The sequence below is a fragment of the Oncorhynchus mykiss genome, chromosome 17, assembly GCF_013265735.2.
Source record: "Oncorhynchus mykiss isolate Arlee chromosome 17, USDA_OmykA_1.1, whole genome shotgun sequence".
Lineage (NCBI taxonomy): Eukaryota > Metazoa > Chordata > Actinopteri > Salmoniformes > Salmonidae > Oncorhynchus > Oncorhynchus mykiss.
This window is the reverse complement of record NC_048581.1, coordinates 90,144,763-90,164,901: the sequence shown is the minus strand read 5'-3', so window position 1 is coordinate 90,164,901 and position 20,139 is coordinate 90,144,763. Positions and strand designations below refer to the sequence as shown.

At 41.9% G+C, this 20,139-nt stretch overlaps 1 protein-coding gene across 4 annotated transcripts in view; it reads right to left on the bottom strand.

The window, feature by feature from the left end:
• Nucleotides 1-15,220, bottom strand: part of LOC110494819 (dystroglycan) — a 99,065-nt gene extending 83,845 nt beyond the window's left edge. For 2 of the 4 annotated variants that reach the window (XR_005037106.1, XM_036950948.1), the window contains exons 1-2: nt 14,665-15,219; nt 14,358-14,547 (exon numbers count right to left, since the gene is read on the bottom strand). The gene's annotated coding sequence lies outside the window, so the exon portion shown is untranslated. Of the gene's footprint in view, nt 1-14,101; nt 14,189-14,357; nt 14,548-14,664 lie in introns of all 4 variants that reach the window. The other 2 variants (XM_036950950.1, XM_036950949.1) reach the window with 2 other exon arrangements.
• Between the last annotated feature and the right edge of the window lie 4,919 nt (nt 15,221-20,139).

Here is a 20,139-nt window from a genome sequence, read left to right as displayed (position 1 = left end):
CGTATTATAGCCATCACCAGCATAATGCACAACGTATTATAGCCATCACCAGCATAATGCACAAAACGTATTATAGCCATCACCAGCATAATGCACACAACGTATTATAGCCATCACCAGCATAATGCACACAACGTATTATAGCCATCACCAGCATAATGCACACAACGTATTATAGCCATCACCAGCATAATGCACACAACGTATTATAGCCATCACCAGCATAATGCACACAACGTATTATAGCCATCACCAGCATAATGCACACAACGTATTATAGCCATCACCAGCATAATGCACACAACGTATTATAGCCATCACCAGCATAATGCACACAACGTATTATAGCCATCACCAGCATAATGCACACAACGTATTATAGCCATCACCAGCATAATGCACACAACGTATTATAGCCATCACCAGCATAATGCACACAACGTATTATAGCCATCACCAGCATAATGCACACAACGTATTATAGCCATCACCAGCATAATGCACACAACGTATTATAGCCATCACCAGCATAATGCACACAACGTATTATAGCCATCACCAGCATAATGCATACAACCTATTATAGCCATCACCAGCATAATGCACACAACGTATTATAGCCATCACCAGCATAATGCACACAACGTATTATAGCCATCACCAGCATAATGCACACAACCTATTATAGCCATCACCAGCATAATGCACACAACGTATTATAGCCATCACCAGCATAATGCACACAACGTATTATAGCCATCACCAGCATAATGCACACAACGTATTATAGCCATCACCAGCATAATGCACACAACGTATTATAGCCATCACCAGCATAATGCACACAACCTATTATAGCCATCACCAGCATAATGCACACAACGTATTATAGCCATCACCAGCATAATGCACACAACGTATTATAGCCATCACCAGCATAATGCACACAACGTATTATAGCCATCACCAGCATAATGCACACAACGTATTATAGCCATCACCAGCATAATGCACACAACGTATTATAGCCATCACCAGCATAATGCACACAACGTATTATAGCCATCACCAGCATAATGCACACAACGTATTATAGCCATCACCAGCATAATGCACACAACGTATTATAGCCATCACCAGCATAATGCACACAACGTATTATAGCCATCACCAGCATAATGCACACAACGTATTATAGCCATCACCAGCATAATGCACACAACGTATTATAGCCATCACCAGCATAATGCACACAACGTATTATAGCCATCACCAGCATAATGCACACAACGTATTATAGCCATCACCAGCATAATGCACACAACGTATTATAGCCATCACCAGCATAATGCACACAACGTATTATAGCCATCACCAGCATAATGCACACAACGTATTATAGCCATCACCAGCATAATGCACACAACGTATTATAGCCATCACCAGCATAATGCACACAACGTATTATAGCCATCACCAGCATAATGCACACAACGTATTATAGCCATCACCAGCATAATGCACACAACGTATTATAGCCATCACCAGCATAATGCACACAACGTATTATAGCCATCACCAGCATAATGCACACAACGTATTATAGCTATCACCAGCATAATGCACACAACGTATTATAGCCATCACCAGCATAATGCACACAACGTATTATAGCCATCACCAGCATAATGCACACAACGTATTATAGCCATCACCAGCATAATACACACAACGTATTATAGCTATCACCAGCATAATGCACACAACGTATTATAGCCATCACCAGCATAATGCACACAACGTATTATAGCCATCACCAGCATAATGCACACAACGTATTATAGCCATCACCAGCATAATGCACACAACGTATTATAGCCATCACCAGCATAATGCACACAACGTATTATAGCCATCACCAGCATAATGCACACAACGTATTATAGCCGTCACCAGCATAATGCACACAACGTATTATAGCCATCACCAGCATAATGCACACAACGTATTATAGCCATCACCAGCATAATGCACACAACGTATTATAGCCATCACCAGCATAATGCACACAACGTATTATAGCCATCACCAGCATAATGCACACAACGTATTATAGCCATCACCAGCATAATGCACACAACGTATTATAGCCATCACCAGCATAATGCACACAACGTATTATAGCCATCACCAGCATAATGCACACAACGTATTATAGCCATCACCAGCATAATGCACACAACGTATTATAGCCATCACCAGCATAATGCACACAACGTATTATAGCCATCACCAGCATAATGCACACAACGTATTATAGCCATCACCAGCATAATGCACACAACCTATTATAGCTATCACCAGCATAATGCACACAACGTATTATAGCCATCACCAGCATAATGCACACAACGTATTATAGCCATCACCAGCATAATGCACACAACGTATTATAGCCATCACCAGCATAATGCACACAACGTATTATAGCCATCACCAGCATAATGCACACAACGTATTATAGCCATCACCAGCATAATGCACACAACGTATTATAGCCGTCACCAGCATAATGCACACAACGTATTATAGCCATCACCAGCATAATGCACACAACGTATTATAGCCATCACCAGCATAATGCACACAACGTATTATAGCCATCACCAGCATAATGCACACAACGTATTATAGCCATCACCAGCATAATGCACACAACGTATTATAGCCATCACCAGCATAATGCACACAACGTATTATAGCCATCACCAGCATAATGCACACAACGTATTATAGCCATCACCAGCATAATGCACACAACGTATTATAGCCATCACCAGCATAATGCACACAACGTATTATAGCCATCACCAGCATAATGCACACAACGTATTATAGCCATCACCAGCATAATGCACACAACGTATTATAGCCATCACCAGCATAATGCACACAACCTATTATAGCCATCACCAGCATAATGCACACAACGTATTATAGCCATCACCAGCATAATGCACACAACGTATTATAGCCATCACCAGCATAATGCACACAACGTATTATAGCCATCACCAGCATAATGCACACAACGTATTATAGCCATCACCAGCATAATGCACACAACGTATTATAGCCATCACCAGCATAATGCACACAACGTATTATAGCCATCACCAGCATAATGCACACAACGTATTATAGCCATCACCAGCATAATGCACACAACGTATTATAGCCATCACCAGCATAATGCACACAACGTATTATAGCCATCACCAGCATAATGCACACAACGTATTATAGCCATCACCAGCATAATGCACACAACGTATTATAGTCATCACCAGCATAATGCACACAACGTATTATAGTCATCACCAGCATAATGCACACAACGTATTATAGCCATCACCAGCATAATGCACACAACGTATTATAGCCATCACCAGCATAATGCACACAACGTATTATAGTCATCACCAGCATAATGCACACAACGTATTATAGTCATCACCAGCATAATGCACACAACGTATTATAGCCATCACCAGCATAATGCACACAACGTATTATAGCCATCACCAGCATAATGCACACAACGTATTATAGCCATCACCAGCATAATGCACACAACGTATTATAGCTATCACCAGCATAATGCACACAACGTATTATAGTCATCACCAGCATAATGCACACAACGTATTATAGCTATCACCAGCATAATGCACACAACGTATTATAGCTATCACCAGCATAATGCACACAACGTATTATAGCCATCACCAGCATAATGCACACAACGTATTATAGCCATCACCAGCATAATGCACACAACGTATTATAGCCATCACCAGCATAATGCACACAACGTATTATAGCCATCACCAGCATAATGCACACAACGTATTATAGCCATCACCAGCATAATGCACACAACGTATTATAGCCATCACCAGCATAATGCACACAACGTATTATAGCCATCACCAGCATAATGCACACAACGTATTATAGCCATCACCAGCATAATGCACACAACGTATTATAGCCATCACCAGCATAATGCACACAACGTATTATAGCCATCACCAGCATAATGCACACAACGTATTATAGCCATCACCAGCATAATGCACACAACGTATTATAGCCATCACCAGCATAATGCACACAACGTATTATAGCCATCACCAGCATAATGCACACAACGTATTATAGCCATCACCAGCATAATGCACACAACGTATTATAGCCATCACCAGCATAATGCACAACGTATTATAGCCATCACCAGCATAATGCACACAACGTATTATAGCCATCACCAGCATAATGCACACAACGTATTATAGCCATCACCAGCATGTCAATTCAGTGAAAGTGCTGCTTTTGTGATTGAACACATTCTCGGTGTTGTTTTCACACCGGCTATTTTGGCACCGTGTGTTTTTTTTAGGGCTAACCCTGCTCCAGAGCACAGCCTGCTAGCACCGGGCTAAAGTTGGTGCTATCCCACTTTACAATGTACAAGTGTGATCACACTCGCTTAAGCCCTGGGCTAAGGTGCAGTGTGGAACGTGCCTATTAAAAAGCAAAAAGATGAAAGCAGCGTTGTTCCTTGTTTGGACCAAAATCGGGGTTTGACTGCATGACCTAACAGAACAGCATGCAAACTAATAGTGACTAAGAGAAAAGAGGAGGGGCTGAGCTGTTTGAGTGACAGGGGGGCGGGGCTTGGTGTGTTTCGGGGAAGTAGCCGCAAGAGAAGAAAAAAAGAGTCAACTAATAAAAATTTACTTTACGCGCAGCTGAGTGACGTTAGAACATGTTGAATGTGATAAGGATATCTTGGGATAAGGATATCTTGGGATAAGGATATCTTGGGATAAGGATATCTTGGGATAAGATGAGGCCCAGAATCACACAACTACCCGCCCTGACACCCCTCCTGATACCCCCTCCTAACAAACCTCTTCCTCCTGACACCCCCTCCTCCTGACACCCTCCTCCTCCTGACACCCCCCCCCTTTACACCCCCCCCCCCCCTCCTGACACCCTCCTCCTCCTGACACCCCCCCCCCCCCTCCTTACACCCCCCTCCTCCTGACACCCTCCTCCTCCTAACACCACCCCCCTCCTCCTGACACCTCCCCTCCTGACCCCCCCCCCCCCCCCCCTCCCCCCTCCTGACACCTAGTTCACCACACACACACTCCTCCACTTCAACAAACAGGGCCATTCAGAGACATCAAAAAGCACCTCTGCATTGCCTGTGTGCAGTGCTGTGGAATTAAACATCTCACTGCACGACTCCTGTTGAGCTTGTCACTGTTGACAGAGGCTCGTGGTAAAAGCTGCTCTCAGTTAAAGAATATTAGTTATGGCGGATTATCTATAGAGAGAATTATGAGATCAGATAATATAGGATAAGATGGTTGTAATGACTCCTAAACACACAATCAGGACGTTACACACAGACACAACGACAATAGACGAGAATGACACAGATCGAGCATATGTCTGCTTTAACAACTAGCCACTTCTTACAGATACCGTATGGAAGTTTAGCCTAGTTAGCTAGGCTAATTGTTTACGTCAAAATGTTGGGGTTTGAGTGTTGACTGCATGCTTCAATAGACCTTTCAGAGTTGTGTAGCTTTTGTTATTCTATAAAAGAAGCAGGATGAATCATAAAAAAAAAAAAGAGAACAATTGTAGATGTCTGAAAATGCTTTATCCACATTTTTGTTAAGTGGGAGACAAAGAAAGTCTTCTGTCAGATTGATGTCTCAACTATGGTTGAGTAGGCCTCAGCCTACTTTTACGGCTACAATGAACACACTGTTTGGAACATCAGAGCAAATGCAAACTATTGGCGGTCCCGCCTTTGTGCTTAGTCTGCCTATAAAAAAAAAAAAGCACACTGTCCACTAATCATTTTGAAAAAGGTATTGAATAAACCTAAGTTAAGGTATTAAAAAGAAAAAAAATGTAAAAATGTTTTGAAGGAATATTGATTAGCAGAGACAGATAAAAAATTTTTAAAAAATCTATAAAATGCCTTGGCCATAAACTGTTTAGCCTACAGTACAAAGTAAACAACAACATGTAAACAACAAACAACAATATGTTTACATCAGGCCTTGGAAAACAAACCAGTAGGGATAGGGACAATAGAAGCATCACAATATTTTTTCCCCCCCCAATGGCTAAAAAGACAAATATGAAGCAGAGCAAACTATTTGTTCCGTTAAAAACCTGCTGTATGATGTAGAATATTGTCTGTAGATTGGAAAAGGCTGACAAAATAATGATGTCTGTTTCCAACATTAGGGCTGTTTTTCTTTGACTTGGGGGGGTGGGGGTGGGGGTGGGGGGGGGTGTATATGATTACATATCAGGATATTTTTGACGATATATCGTATCGTTTTGACAATATCGCAATATTATTTTTGTGACAGTTGGATGTGTCTGAAACAAAACATTTTTCCTTCATAGCTTGTTCTCCGTTTTCTTTTTAAAATAGGGAGATAATTAGTTTGCAGCCATTTTATTTCCACGATTGATCATTTTCTCATGGCTCTCGCTCTCTCTTGTCCATCTGCAGCAGACATATGCTTAGCAATACATGTATGTTCAGAACATCGAATCGCAATGAAATCACAGTAATCGCAATACATATAGAATCGTGAGGTCCCTACTGTTTTCTTAAAGAAGTCACGTTCACTGCATGTTTTGTTTCCTTGCTACGATACTAACGAGTATCCCAATACTGGTATCGTCCCGGCCCTACAAACAAGTCTGTCTGTGCACCATTTGAAAAGTCCTATTACCTACAGAACGAATTCTATTACCTACAGAACGAGTCCTATTACCTACAGAACGGGTCCTACAGAACTAGTCCTATCCTAACCTACAGAATGAGTCCTATTACCTACAGAACTAGTCCTATCCTAACCTACGGAACGAGTCCTATTACCTACAGAACTAGTCCTATCCTAACCTACAGAAAGAGTCATATTATCTACAGAACGAGTCCAATATTACTTACAGAACTAGTCATATCCTAACCTACAGAACGAGTCCTATTACCTACAGAACTAGTCATATCCTAACCTACAGAACAAGTCCTATTACCTACAGAACGAGTCCTATTACCTACAGAACGACTCCTATTACCTACAGAACGAGTCCTATTATCTACAGAACGAGTCCTATTACCTACAGAACTAGTCCTATCCTAACCTACAGAATGAGTCCTACTACCTATACAACGAATCCTATTATCTATAGAACGAGTCCTATTACCTACAGAACGGGTACTATTACCTACAGAACTAGTCCCATTCTGACCTACAGAACGAGTCCTATTATCCACAGAACAAGTCCTATCCTACAGAACGAGTCCTATTATCCACAGAACAAGTCCTATCCTACAGAACGAGTCCTATTATCTACAGAACAAGTCCTATTACCTACAGAACGAGTCATATTAAAGAACAGAACTAGTCCTATCCTAACCTACAGAACGAGTCCTATTACCTACAGAACTAGTCCTATCCTAACCTACAGAACGAGTCCTATTACCTACAGAACTAGTCCTATCCTAACCTACAGAACGAGTCCTATTACCTACAGAACTAGTCCTATCCTAACCTACAGAACGAGTCCTATTACCTACAGAACTAGTCCTATCCTAACCTACAGAACGAGTCCTATTACCTACAGAACTAGTCCTATCCTAACCTACAGAACGAGTCCTATTACCTACAGAACTAGTCCTATCCTAACCTACAGAAAGAGTCATATTATCTACAGAACTCCAGTTTGAATCCTCCTTTTAAATCAATACAACATGTTTTACCTAGAAGCATCGAGGCGGCAGGTAGCCTAGCGGTTAGAGCGTTAGACCAGTAACCGAGAATCTGTCGATATGCACTTGAGAAAGGCACTTAGACCTAACCCTAATTGCCCAAGGGTTGTCATTGATAATGGCAGACCCTGGCAGTCACACCACTCTCTGAGGGTGTCTCAGGGAGAGGTAATGCATGCAACAACCAACCAAACAAACAAAACATTTCCAATTCACACATACGTATTAATACACACTTGTGCATGTGCGAAATCAGACAAATATAAGAACCCACTATTATGTAATTATATAAAGGGTTCGGGTAGAATGTATATTTATTTTTTTCACCCAACAAAATGACCTTCAAGGAACCCTTTTAGTTGGAAGAATACAGCTACGGTACCTTTTCAAACTATCACTAAAGTTGTACAACTTTATGTTCTGAAAAGAGTGAGGGGAAAAAGGGGATGCAAGTACTTCCACATTATCACAGGTGGAGCTACATTTGTACATTTGTTGCTATTGCTTCACTTTCCTACTGAAATGTCCGAATCTCCCTTCTTTTCCTTCTGGATCCAGTAGCTTTGTTGTTTTCTTTTGCTTCACTGCAACACCGCAGACTGATCATTAAAGGGGCATGCATGACTCGCTCCTAAACCTTTCCCCGTACCATTTAAGACAACCCACCGCAGGTTATTTACAGGCAACAGAGCAGGAACATGTAGGTTAGGCTCCAGACGCAGCTGAAGTGTGGACTATTACACAGCCCTGTGTGCACTTCAGCAGACGAAGGCAGTGAACCAAATAGCACACTATATCGTATATAGTGCACTACTTTAGACTGGGACCTTGGTCAATAGTAGTGCACTATATAGGGAATAGGGTGGTATTTGGGACGCATTGAGAAAGTGGTGCTGCCTAAGAAGACCGCTGCTACCGCTCACAGAAAGATAAAACAAGACAACAGCTGCTACCTCTCACAGGAAGATAAAACAAGACGACAGCTGCTACCGCTCACAGGAAGATAAAACAAGACGACAGCTGCTACCGCTCACAGGAAGATAAAACAAGACGACAGCTGCTACCGCTCACAGAAAGATAAAACAAGACAACAGCTGCTACCTCTCACAGGAAGATAAAACAAGACGACAGCTGCTACCTCTCACAGGAAGATAAAACAAGACAACAGCTGCTACCTCTCACAGGAAGATAAAACAAGACGACAGCTGCTACCGCTCACAGGAAGATAAAACAAGACGACAGCTGCTACCGCTCACAGAAAGATAAAACAAGACAACAGCTGCTACCTCTCACAGGAAGATAAAACAAGACGACAGCTGCTACCGCTAACAGGAAGATAAAACAAGACGACAGCTGCTACCTCTCACAGAAAGATAAAACAAGACAACAGCTGCTACCTCTCACAGGAAGATAAAACAAGACAACAGCTGCTACCTCTCACAGGAAGATAAAACAAGACAACAGCTGCTACCTCTCACAGGAAGATAAAACAAGACAACAGCTGCTACCTCTCACAGAAAGATAAAACAAGACAGCAGCTGCTACCTCTCACAGGAAGATAAAACAAGACAGCAGCTGCTACCTCTCACAGGAAGACAAAACAAGACAACAGCTGCTACCTCTCACAGAAAGATAAAACAAGACAACAGCTGCTACCTCTCACAGGAAGATAAAACAAGACAGCAGCTGCTACCTCTCACAGGAAGATAAAACAAGACGACAGCTGCTACCGCTCACAGGAAGATAAAACAAGACAGCAGCTGCTACCTCTCACAGGAAGATAAAACAAGACGACAGCTGCTACCTCTCACAGGAAGATAAAACAAGACGACAGCTGCTACCGCTCACAGGAAGATAAAACAAGACGACAGCTGCTACCGCTCACAGGAAGATAAAACAAGATGACAGCTGCTACTTCTCACAGAAAGATAAAACAAGACGACAGCTGCTACCTCTCACAGGAAGATAAAACAAGACGACAGCTACTACTTCTCACAGGAAGATAAAACAAGACAACAGCTACTACTTCTCACAGGAAGATAAAACAAGACAACAGCTGCTACTTCTCACAGAAAGATAAAACAAGACGACAGCTACTACTTCTCACAGGAAGATAAAACAAGACAACAGCTACTACTTCTCACAGGAAGATAAAACAAGACAACAGCTGCTACTTCTCACAGAAAGATAAAACAAGACGACAGCTGCTACCGCTCACAGGAAGATAAAACAAGACAACAGCTGCTACTTCTCACGGAAAGATAAAACAAGACAACAGCTGCTACTTCTCACAGAAAGATAAAACAAGACGACAGCTGCTACCTCTCACAGGAAGATAAAACAAGGTGACAGCTGCTACCTCTCACAGAAATATAAAACAAGACGACAGCTGCTACCTCTCACAGAAAGATAAAACAAGACGACAGCTGCTACCTCTCACAGAAAGATAAAACAAGACGACAGCTGCTACCGCTCACAGGAAGATAAAACAACACAACAGCTGCTACTTCTCACGGAAAGATAAAACAAGACGACAGCTGCTACCTCTCACAGGAAGATAAAACAAGACGACAGCTGCTACCTCTCACAGAAAGATAAAACAAAACGACAGCTGCTACCTCTCACAGAAAGATAAAACAAGACGACAGCTGCTACCTCTCACAGGAAGATAAAACAAGATGACAGCTGCTACTTCTCACAGAAAGATAAAACAAGACGACAGCTGCTACCGCTCACAGGAAGATAAAACAAGACAACAGCTGCTACTTCTCACAGAAAGATAAAACAAGACAACAGCTGCTACTTCTCACAGAAAGATAAAACAAGACGACAGCTGCTACCTCTCACAGGAAGATAAAACAAGACGACAGCTGCTACCTCTCACAGAAAGATAAAACAAGACGACAGCTGCTACCTCTCACAGAAAGATAAAACAAGACGACAGCTGCTACCTCTCACAGGAAGATAAAACAAGATGACAGCTGCTACCTCTCACAGGAAGATAAAACAAGACAACAGCTGCTACCGCTCACAGAAAGATCCAGGCTGCATCACATCCGGCCACATATTACTACATGATGTACTAGGGTCATGGAGAGGTGGTACTACTATATTACTACATGATGTACTAGGGTCATGGAGAGGTGGTACTACTATATTACTACATGATGTACTAGGGTCATGGAGAGGTGGTACTACTATATTACTACATGATGTATTAGGGTCATGGAGAGGTGGTACTACTATATTACTACATGATGTACTAGGGTCATGGAGAGGTGGTACTACTAATCTGTGTGCTGTTTGCAAGTGAGACATTTACTGTGGTCCGAACGGCAGTCTATTCCCTACTACATAAAGCACTACTTTTGACCAGAGCCCCCTATGTGTTGTAAAGGGAATAGGGGTGCTGTTTGGGACTTGTGCACTGTTTTCAGTGTCCAGAATGCATTCCAAGTCTCTACTAAAAGCACTTCCCATTGATTATTTAATTACAGCGCAGCTCTGAGGCACTACATCAATGTTGTTTCATCAAATAGTGAAGGTATAGAAATGAATGGCCAAACCAAATACCTTATCTTGTTTCCAGATGTAAAAAAAAAAACACAGAAAGTGGAGAGCCACAAAACCAATAAAAACAAAAATAAACAACCCATCTGAAAATAGGACAAGAGGACATAATTGTATAAACGTCTTGTCTCTCAAAATATAACCTAGCGTAGCAAACGTAGAAGAAACACCTGAAAATAGATCCCCTACATACATACTGGTCTTGACGACAAGGAGAAGAAAAAGAAAAACTGTTGTGGGAGTTTCTCTTCTGCATTGTTCAACCAATCCGGTAAATGTGGAGGAGGAGTTAAGATGGAAGTGTTGCCATTTATTTTTATTTTTTTTCACTCACCAAGTAAGGAGTTTTTGTTTAGAGTGTCAATGAAAGTGTCGAATTTGGTTAACCCCCCAAAAAATGTATAGCTTATTCGCTATGTGTGACTTATTTGATCTAATAGAATATTCGTAATGATTAGGATGTTACGGGTTGTACTGATATAAGTAGGACATGTTACATCCCGGAAACTTTAAGAAAAAAAAAAACATTATATATCGGAGTTGTACCTGGTTGTCACTTGTTACCACAGCCACAAACTCATAAACCCCGCCTATTTCTACAATTGATATTCTTAAAATGTATTTTTTTTAAAACTATTCGGCAAAGGCTAGTTGTTCATTATTATAAACTGGGGGTTTTCAAGCCCTGAATGCTGATTGGCTGACAGCCGGAGACACAGTATATTGGGGAGGCAGGGTAGCCTAGTGGTTAGAGCTATTGGACTAGTTACCGAAAGGTTGAAAGTTCAAATCCCCGAGATGACAAAGTACAAATCTGTCGTTCTGCCCCTGAACAGGCAGTTAACCCACTAGGCCGTCATTGAAAATAAGAGTTTGTTCTTAACTGACTTGCCTAGTTAAATAAAAATATCATACCATTGGAATCACTTATTTTTTTTTACTGCACTAATTACATTGGTAACCAGTTTATATTAGCAATAAGGCACCTTGGGGGTTTGTGGTACATGACCAAGTATACAACGGCTATGGGCTGTATCCAGGCACTCCACAATGCGCTTTGGGTAAGACCAGCCCTTAGCTGTGGTATATTGGCCACACCCCCTCGGGCCTTATTTTAAACCCCTGAGGTGCCCTTATTGCTATTATAAACTGGTTACTAAAGTAATTGGAGCAATAAAAACAACATGTTTTGTCACACCCGTGGTATATGGTCTCGTATACCACAGCTGTCAGTCAAATCAGCATTCGGGGCTGGAACCACCCGGTTTCTAAAGCTTCATTAGAAACAGCTTAAGCTTCAGAATGCAGTGCCACTCCTAACAGGCAAACCGCCAAGGTTTCAAGTATCTATGACTAAATAGGTTATGAATAATTTTGGACCAACACCTCCCAGTGAATCAGAACAATAAACAAACATACAAGGGTCTATTGGGTAATTTAAAAAATAATCTATTTATATTCCTAAGTGTTTTATTGCACCTCAGGGGAAAAACACTCAGATAGGTCATGTAAAAATACCAGAGAGACTCACACACAAATACCTCGAAAGATTAAAAAAAAAAAAAAAAAAACAAGTGTGATGTTATCAAGAAAACATTTTTTTTTTAAAGGACCACACAAACATATTGAAACCAAAAGGGTTTTCTAAAGAATGAAAGTGTGGTATGGTCGTAGCCTTCATAAATGTTTCCCTGACATATGGTGGTCTGTCCTCACACAGAGAGAAATCTTTTTCCGCGTCCGGGCCATACAGAGATTAGAGATACCACCCCAGCTGGAAGGTTTCAAACGTCTCCATGGAGAAGGGAGACGTGAGTCAAATATTAAAAACACATCCCCCGGTAAAAACAATTATAACACACTGTTCTTATTGAACCAAACCGTGTGGCATTTTGATGGGAATCAAACAGTAGCGGAATCGAGATAACTGCGTTACATTGTAAGATTGCAGTAAAAAATGTTACAGTGCGGTGATGCACAGAATCTAACGCATCCGGACTCATATTTTGATTCAACGTTACCAAATTGTACCCCAAACTGTTCTCTCACAACGCAAGAAAAGCCCATGTGTGCAAACAAATAGCTGTAACCTACATTAAATAAATAGCTACTGGCTCCACTAGCCTGCCTTAATGTGGAAGTGGATCTAGACACCTAATAAATGTTTTGAGCAAATCGGTGGCTATAGTGCAATAACATTGGGTAGAATAAGATCAACTAGTAGGATTTATTCATATAAACTACATCTATATGTTAAATGAAGAAGGTGGGAAAAGTATTAGTCTACTCAGCTAATCTAACCTAACATGATATAACGCATAGTTAATGTAATGAGATCTAGTAAACTATTAGACGGTATAGTAGGCTAAGGGTAAACAACATGTCCAAGGCAGGCCATGAAAAGTAGAATTGCAATAATGCTGAAATAACAAAAAGTTAAATCGCTAGCCATAACTTCACCTTGCAAATCTCACTGTACAGTCCTAGTGTTTCAGTGGGATACCGATAGAACTATAGTAACAGCATAGAAACACACGATAATCGGGTTAAATAAATAGTCCCAACAAAACAAGTGTTATTAGCTAACTACATACAGTACGTTAGCGCATACCATCTCGTACAGTCACCACATATATCCTTGCACATATGCACCTGTTTTTAGGCCAGTTTGAGAGCCATGAAACGGGCCAGCAGCGACGTGACTAACACCGGCAGCTGCGAAGGGCAACACAGTGAGGTCTGAAATAGCAGCATGCAGAATACAAGGTTTTAATAGCCATCTAGGAGGACCCACCTCGGACAATGCTAGATAGCTACAGACAGATATCTGGCTATGGCTTGGGCAAGTTTTGTGCCGTTCTGTAGCTTAATAAAAATGCACCAATTAGCTATCCGTATATACACTTACCCGATTGCATTCACCGAATTCACATTAGTTTGCTTGGCTAAATGTGTAAATGCTCAAACTGAATGGCATGTTGACTTGCCCGTTCCTCTCCTGTTTGTATCCACAGAAGGGAGAATAAGAATGATCGCTCTCTCCTTCTCCTCGAGTGTTCTCCCTATTCCCAAACACTTTCACTGACAGAGCCGGCAGACTAGATCAGTAGATCCAAGAAACATCAACGCCACATAGAAGACAGGAGCAGAGATTGATTTTTATGTTGTTGTTGTTTTAAAAAAAATATGAAGCCTTTATTATATCGGAAACTGACCTTTTAATCTGTGGCATATATTATATTCCTTGAAATCCTCTTCTTTGTAGAAGGACTGAAAAGAAGAACCAGCAGCAACGACCCAGGTGAAGAGAGAGAACTCCTTCTCTGGACGTCTCCAAACAAGTATTAAAGGTGTTCCGCTGTCGTCTCTGCTAGATGGTAGTGAGTCTCCACAGGAAGCTTGTGTTCGGGTCCACCACCCTGCAGAAGCCCCCAGCCTACCCTACTAAACAAACGCACCACCGGTATTTGATTACAAGTCCTATTCTACTTGCCTTCTCTGCGCTGGTAGGTAGGCTGCTTCTGAAAATCAAGTTAACAACAAAAATAATAATAAGAAAACCCGAAGGATAACAAGCCCAGGGCAATCACATGACGGGCTAAGTAGCAAAACCACCTCCCGGATCAGCTAGAGAGGTCTACACTCATTTAGCCAGCTCTATCCCTCCCTCCCTCTCTCCCTCTCTCTCTCTCTCCCTCCCTCTCTTTCTCACTCCCTCAATCTCTCTCTCTCTCTCTCTCTTTCCCTGAGACGCACACAAATGTCTCCTAGCTACGTCTTTGAGCTGTGTCCGAGGAGCCAGAGCCAGCCCTTTAGGAATGAATTCTCCTCCACTCCACTGGCCTGAGTGGGAGGGAGGTAGCGCCTAGAATTACTCCGCCCCAAATTGTCTGTCCACCTTATTTCCACCGTCCTCTAAAATAGTTGCCATTAAGCAGCAGCCTAGTGGAAAATAATCATTGAGAAATATGCATAGTATTTCAGACCGTTACCACAGTGACTCAAACACATGGACATGATTAGCCTAGAATAGGATTGAATAGAATAGAATACAGTAGAATCTAATAGAATGGAAACAAAAGATCCCATTCAATTACATGTGATTATTAATAATTAATAATCCAATCGATCAGTCAACCATTGAATCAATCAAATGTATTTACCAAACCCTTTTGACAACAGTTGGCACTATTAAGAACCCAAATGAACTGCTAAATGACTATTGTTAAATTGTTAAAAACCTCTTAATTAAGGATCAGCCCCTTTTTTTTAATTTTCTCCTAAAATGACATACCCAAATCTAAATGCCTGTAGTTCAGGCCCTGAAGCAAGGATATGCATTTGCTTGGTACCATTTGAAAGGAAACACTTTGAAGTTTACGGAAATTTGAAAGGATTGTAGGAGAAAATAACGCATTAGATCTGGTAAAAGATAATATAAAGAAAAAAACCAACCATTTTTTAAATTTGTTTTGTACCATCATCTTTGCAATGCAAGAGAAAGTCCATAATGTATTATTCCAGCCCCGGTGCAATTTACACATTGGCCGCTAGATGGCAGCAGTGTATGTGCAACGTTTATCTGATCGAATGAATCATTGCATTTCTGTTAAAACATTTGTACCAAGGCTGCCCAAATGTGCCTAATTTGTTTATTAATAACTTTTCATGTTCAAAACTGCACTCTCCTCAAACAGTAGCATGGTATTCTTTCACTGTAATAGCTACTGTAAATTGGACAGTGTAGTTAGATTAACAAGATTTTAAGCTTTCTGCCAATATCAGATATGTCTATGTCCTGGGAAATGTTCTTGTTACTTACAACCTCATGCTAATCCCATTAGCCTACGTTAGCTCAACTGTCCCGCAGAGACAGTGCACGAATCCTGAATACGTTTTTTTAATATAAAATGTTTGTTGTACAGTACATATTATTGTACAGTACACAGATATATGAGCAAAAAGGTTTCATGTAAATACAGATTTACATTTTACGGACACTCTTATACAGAGCAACTTACAGGAGCAATTAGGGTTAAGTGCCTTGCTCAAAGGCACATCAACAGATTGGTCACCTAGTCAGCTCAGGGATTTGAACCAGTGACGCTTCAATACTCAATGCTCTTAACCGCCCCCAGATGGCATATAACAAATATGACAAAGGAGTAGGCCTAAGTAGGATTTATTGACCACTAGCAACCATAATTCTGACCCAATAACAGTTCTTTTTCAACATAATTCGAACCTAATAAAAGTTTTTATTCACCTTAATTCTGACCCAATCACATTTCTTATTCACCATGACTCTGATCCAATCACATTTCTTATTCACCATGACTCTGATCCAATCACATATCTTATTCACCACAACTCTGATCCAATCACATTTCTTATTCACCATACAGCTGACAGCCCATGTTGTTGAGACGAGACATATTTTGGTTTAAGAAGTAAAAAATACTTATTTTAGGAGTGTGATCTGTTGGCTATTTATTTTAGTGATGTAATTTATTTCTCGATAGCTAGTCTGTGTTGTTACTGGGCAGTCAGTCTGTGGAAATTGATTGGCTCATGTGAGCGCAAGACAATCAAAAATAATTTGATTGAGGTCGCGTTCCCCTGCTCTAACAAATGATTGCGTGCAATGCCATCGACTGTGTTATCGATTGACAGATTGCCATAACATATGATGTGGTTAACGGATGTGTAAAATACAAGTCCTGGCATTGTAAGATTTGGCAGGTGTCAGCAATGCCTGAGCAGATGTTCGTGCCCTGAATCTTCTCTGGTGTTTGATGGGAATTCTTGAAAGAGTGTCTGGAGCTGAGAACATGGTATGTGATTCAAAATGATGCCATGCGCTCTGGAATCTGTGCCGGATTAACCGCAAGTAATTAGCTTTAAAACTGCAAAAATTACTCTCCGCCACATGGCAAAACGTATAGAATTGCAGGAAATTAACTTTGTCTCTGCAGTCAAAAGGGGAGAGATTAAAGTGTTTAAGGGCCCCCCCAAAAAGGTAGGGCCGGCCCTTAATCAGTTACCCAACCAAGAAAGGGCCCCCCCAGTTACCCATGTGGGCCACCTACCTCCTCTCCTCCCCCATCTGATGATTTGCAGATCGGGCAGCATTGAGATTGGGCTCGTGTGATTGGTGATTGCTGTAAAATTATTTTTATATCTAAATATACATTTCAATGTTTCTCTGCCTGGGCCCTCTGCGGGCTTGGGCCCCCTACGGTCTTGGGCCCTCTACGGTCTTGGGCCCCCTACGGTCTTGGGCCCTCTACGGGCTTGGGCCCCCTACGGTCTTGGGCCCCCTACGGTCTTGGGCCCCCTACGGTCTTGGGCCCCCGGGGCTTCAGCTTCTATTAAACCGTCTTATTATTCGGGCCCTGTAAGGAATAATTTGTCATTTTCTCTGAACTAGACTGCCTGATAATGTAAATCATATCCTACAGTACAGGGGATTGCCCGCCTGTAGTTTAACATAGGCTACTGTTTCTGCTATATTATACTAATGCACTCAATCACAACGTGAGCTAGATCACATTATAATGTCATGTGTGCAGACTGCAGAGCACTTCCTGTTTAGTTTTAACAAAGGCCACCGCATTTGTCATATACCATCAGGCACAATTGTCTGTATATTATCTCAGGTGTAGGCTGGATCGTTTCTGAGGTTATGCTCAATGTTAATTCACATTAAAGGCACTGTCTCGGAGAGAGCTATGTACAGAATGTAATAATGACAAAGAATAAGATAACCTGAAGAGAAAGCAACATGTAAAGAATGCAGGTCTCACTGTGACACTGTGAACGTCAATCCAAGGCGATCCATCTGAGAGTGTCTAATAACAAGTGACCAGGAAATCTCTCCAGAGAACATTACAGTTTGCCAGGCTTCAAATCCTATTATCTTGTTTGTTTTGTTGTTGTCTTTTTAAGATGCACGTATTAGTGAACAATGACTGAGTCCCAAACGGGCACACCCTATTCTCTATGTGGTTCTTTACTTTGGACCAGGTTTATAAGGCCCATAGGGAACTGGGACCCATAGGGCTCTGGTCAAACTATATAGGGTGTATGGTGGTGTTTGGGATGCATTAAAATAAAATCTGTTTTACTTCTTGAAATCTGTTACGCCTCAAGAGAATGTATTGTCACACATAAAGTGATGATTCTGTAATTCTCATTATGGGAAAATATGGTTAATAGCACCGTATTGGAAGAGATAATATAATGAGGACTTCCTGGATGAAAGCTTTTCGTAGTATGTCAAGTTATGAATTGGCAATTTTGATGGAGAACATCATTGTATACTCAAAGCCAAACCCAGGTACACACATTGACCAACAGCTATAGGTACTGTATAAATGAACATAAACCTCATATGATCATTTGTCTTGCAGTAGCATATTATAGCCACATTATCAACCCAGACATTGCTTAACGTGTTTGAGGGTGTTCTGGTGCAAATTATAATGTATCAGACAGATATTTACATGGTCAACATCTGAGTGAAGGTGTGTGTTTTCTACTTCGAAGCATCATTGACCCAGTCAGTTAAATAGCCTCCCCAGGACATCTCAGTAAATATGCTGCCTCCCTTATTAATATTGCATCTCAACCTCATAAAAATGGGACACAAAACACTGAAAGGAGGAGGGGAACTGGGAGCAGAGAGAGGAGAGAGAGAGAGAGAGAGGGGGGGGTGGAGAGAGAGAGAGAGAGAGAGAGAGAGAGGAGAGAGAGAGGGGGGGGGGGTGGAGAGAGAGAGAGAGGAGAGAGAGAGAGAGAGGGGGGTGGAGAGAGAGAGAGAGGAGAGAGAGAGAGAGAGGGGGGTGGAGAGAGAGAGGGGGGGTGGGGGTTGGAGAGAGAGAGAGAGGGGGGGGTGGGGAGAGAGAGAGAGAGAGGGGGGGTGGAGAGAGAGGGGGGGGGGGTGGAGAGAGAGAGAGAGGAGGGGGTGGAGAGAGAGAGGGGGTGGAGAGAGAGAGAGAGAGGGGGGGTGGAGAGAGAGAGAGGGGGGGGGGTGGAGAGAGAGAGAGGTTGGAGGGGATAAGAGACGAGAGAAAGGGACTGGCAGCATGAGCAGGGTGAAGGGGGAGCAGGGAGAGAGCCGGGGAATCAGGTAGAGAGAGCAGGAGCAGGAGGAGAGGGAGCGCAAAGAGACAGAGTGGGGGGGGGGGTGGAGAGCAGAGAGAGATGGCTGAGATAGATGGAGAGGAGAGAGGGGGGAAAGAGAAAGGGGAAGAACATAGGGAGAGCAGAATGAGAGAGAACCGGGGGATGCTTATAAAGGGAAGCAATCCGTGCCCAGACGTTGTCTTCCACGTGGTCACATGGTCTATGATGGTCACATGGTCTATGGTGGTCACATGGTCTATGGTGGTCACAGTGGCTAATGGATCATCAATATGCATGGAGCTGACGGATGACAGCGTCAGCAGGTTATGGGAGATAATGTAGAAGCCCTCTCATCATCGTCACTTCCTGTTGACGTGCAAGATTATTCTCGCGGGTTCAAAGGAAGTATACTGTAAATGTTGAATATCAACCTTTTTTTTTGTTCATGGATCATCAATATGCATGGGAAAAGGACTTCAGTGGTGACTGTTTGAGGAAGACAGAGGAAAAGGATATGTACTGTTTTATTTTGCTGCTTCTACACATGGTCTTTTAAATACAGC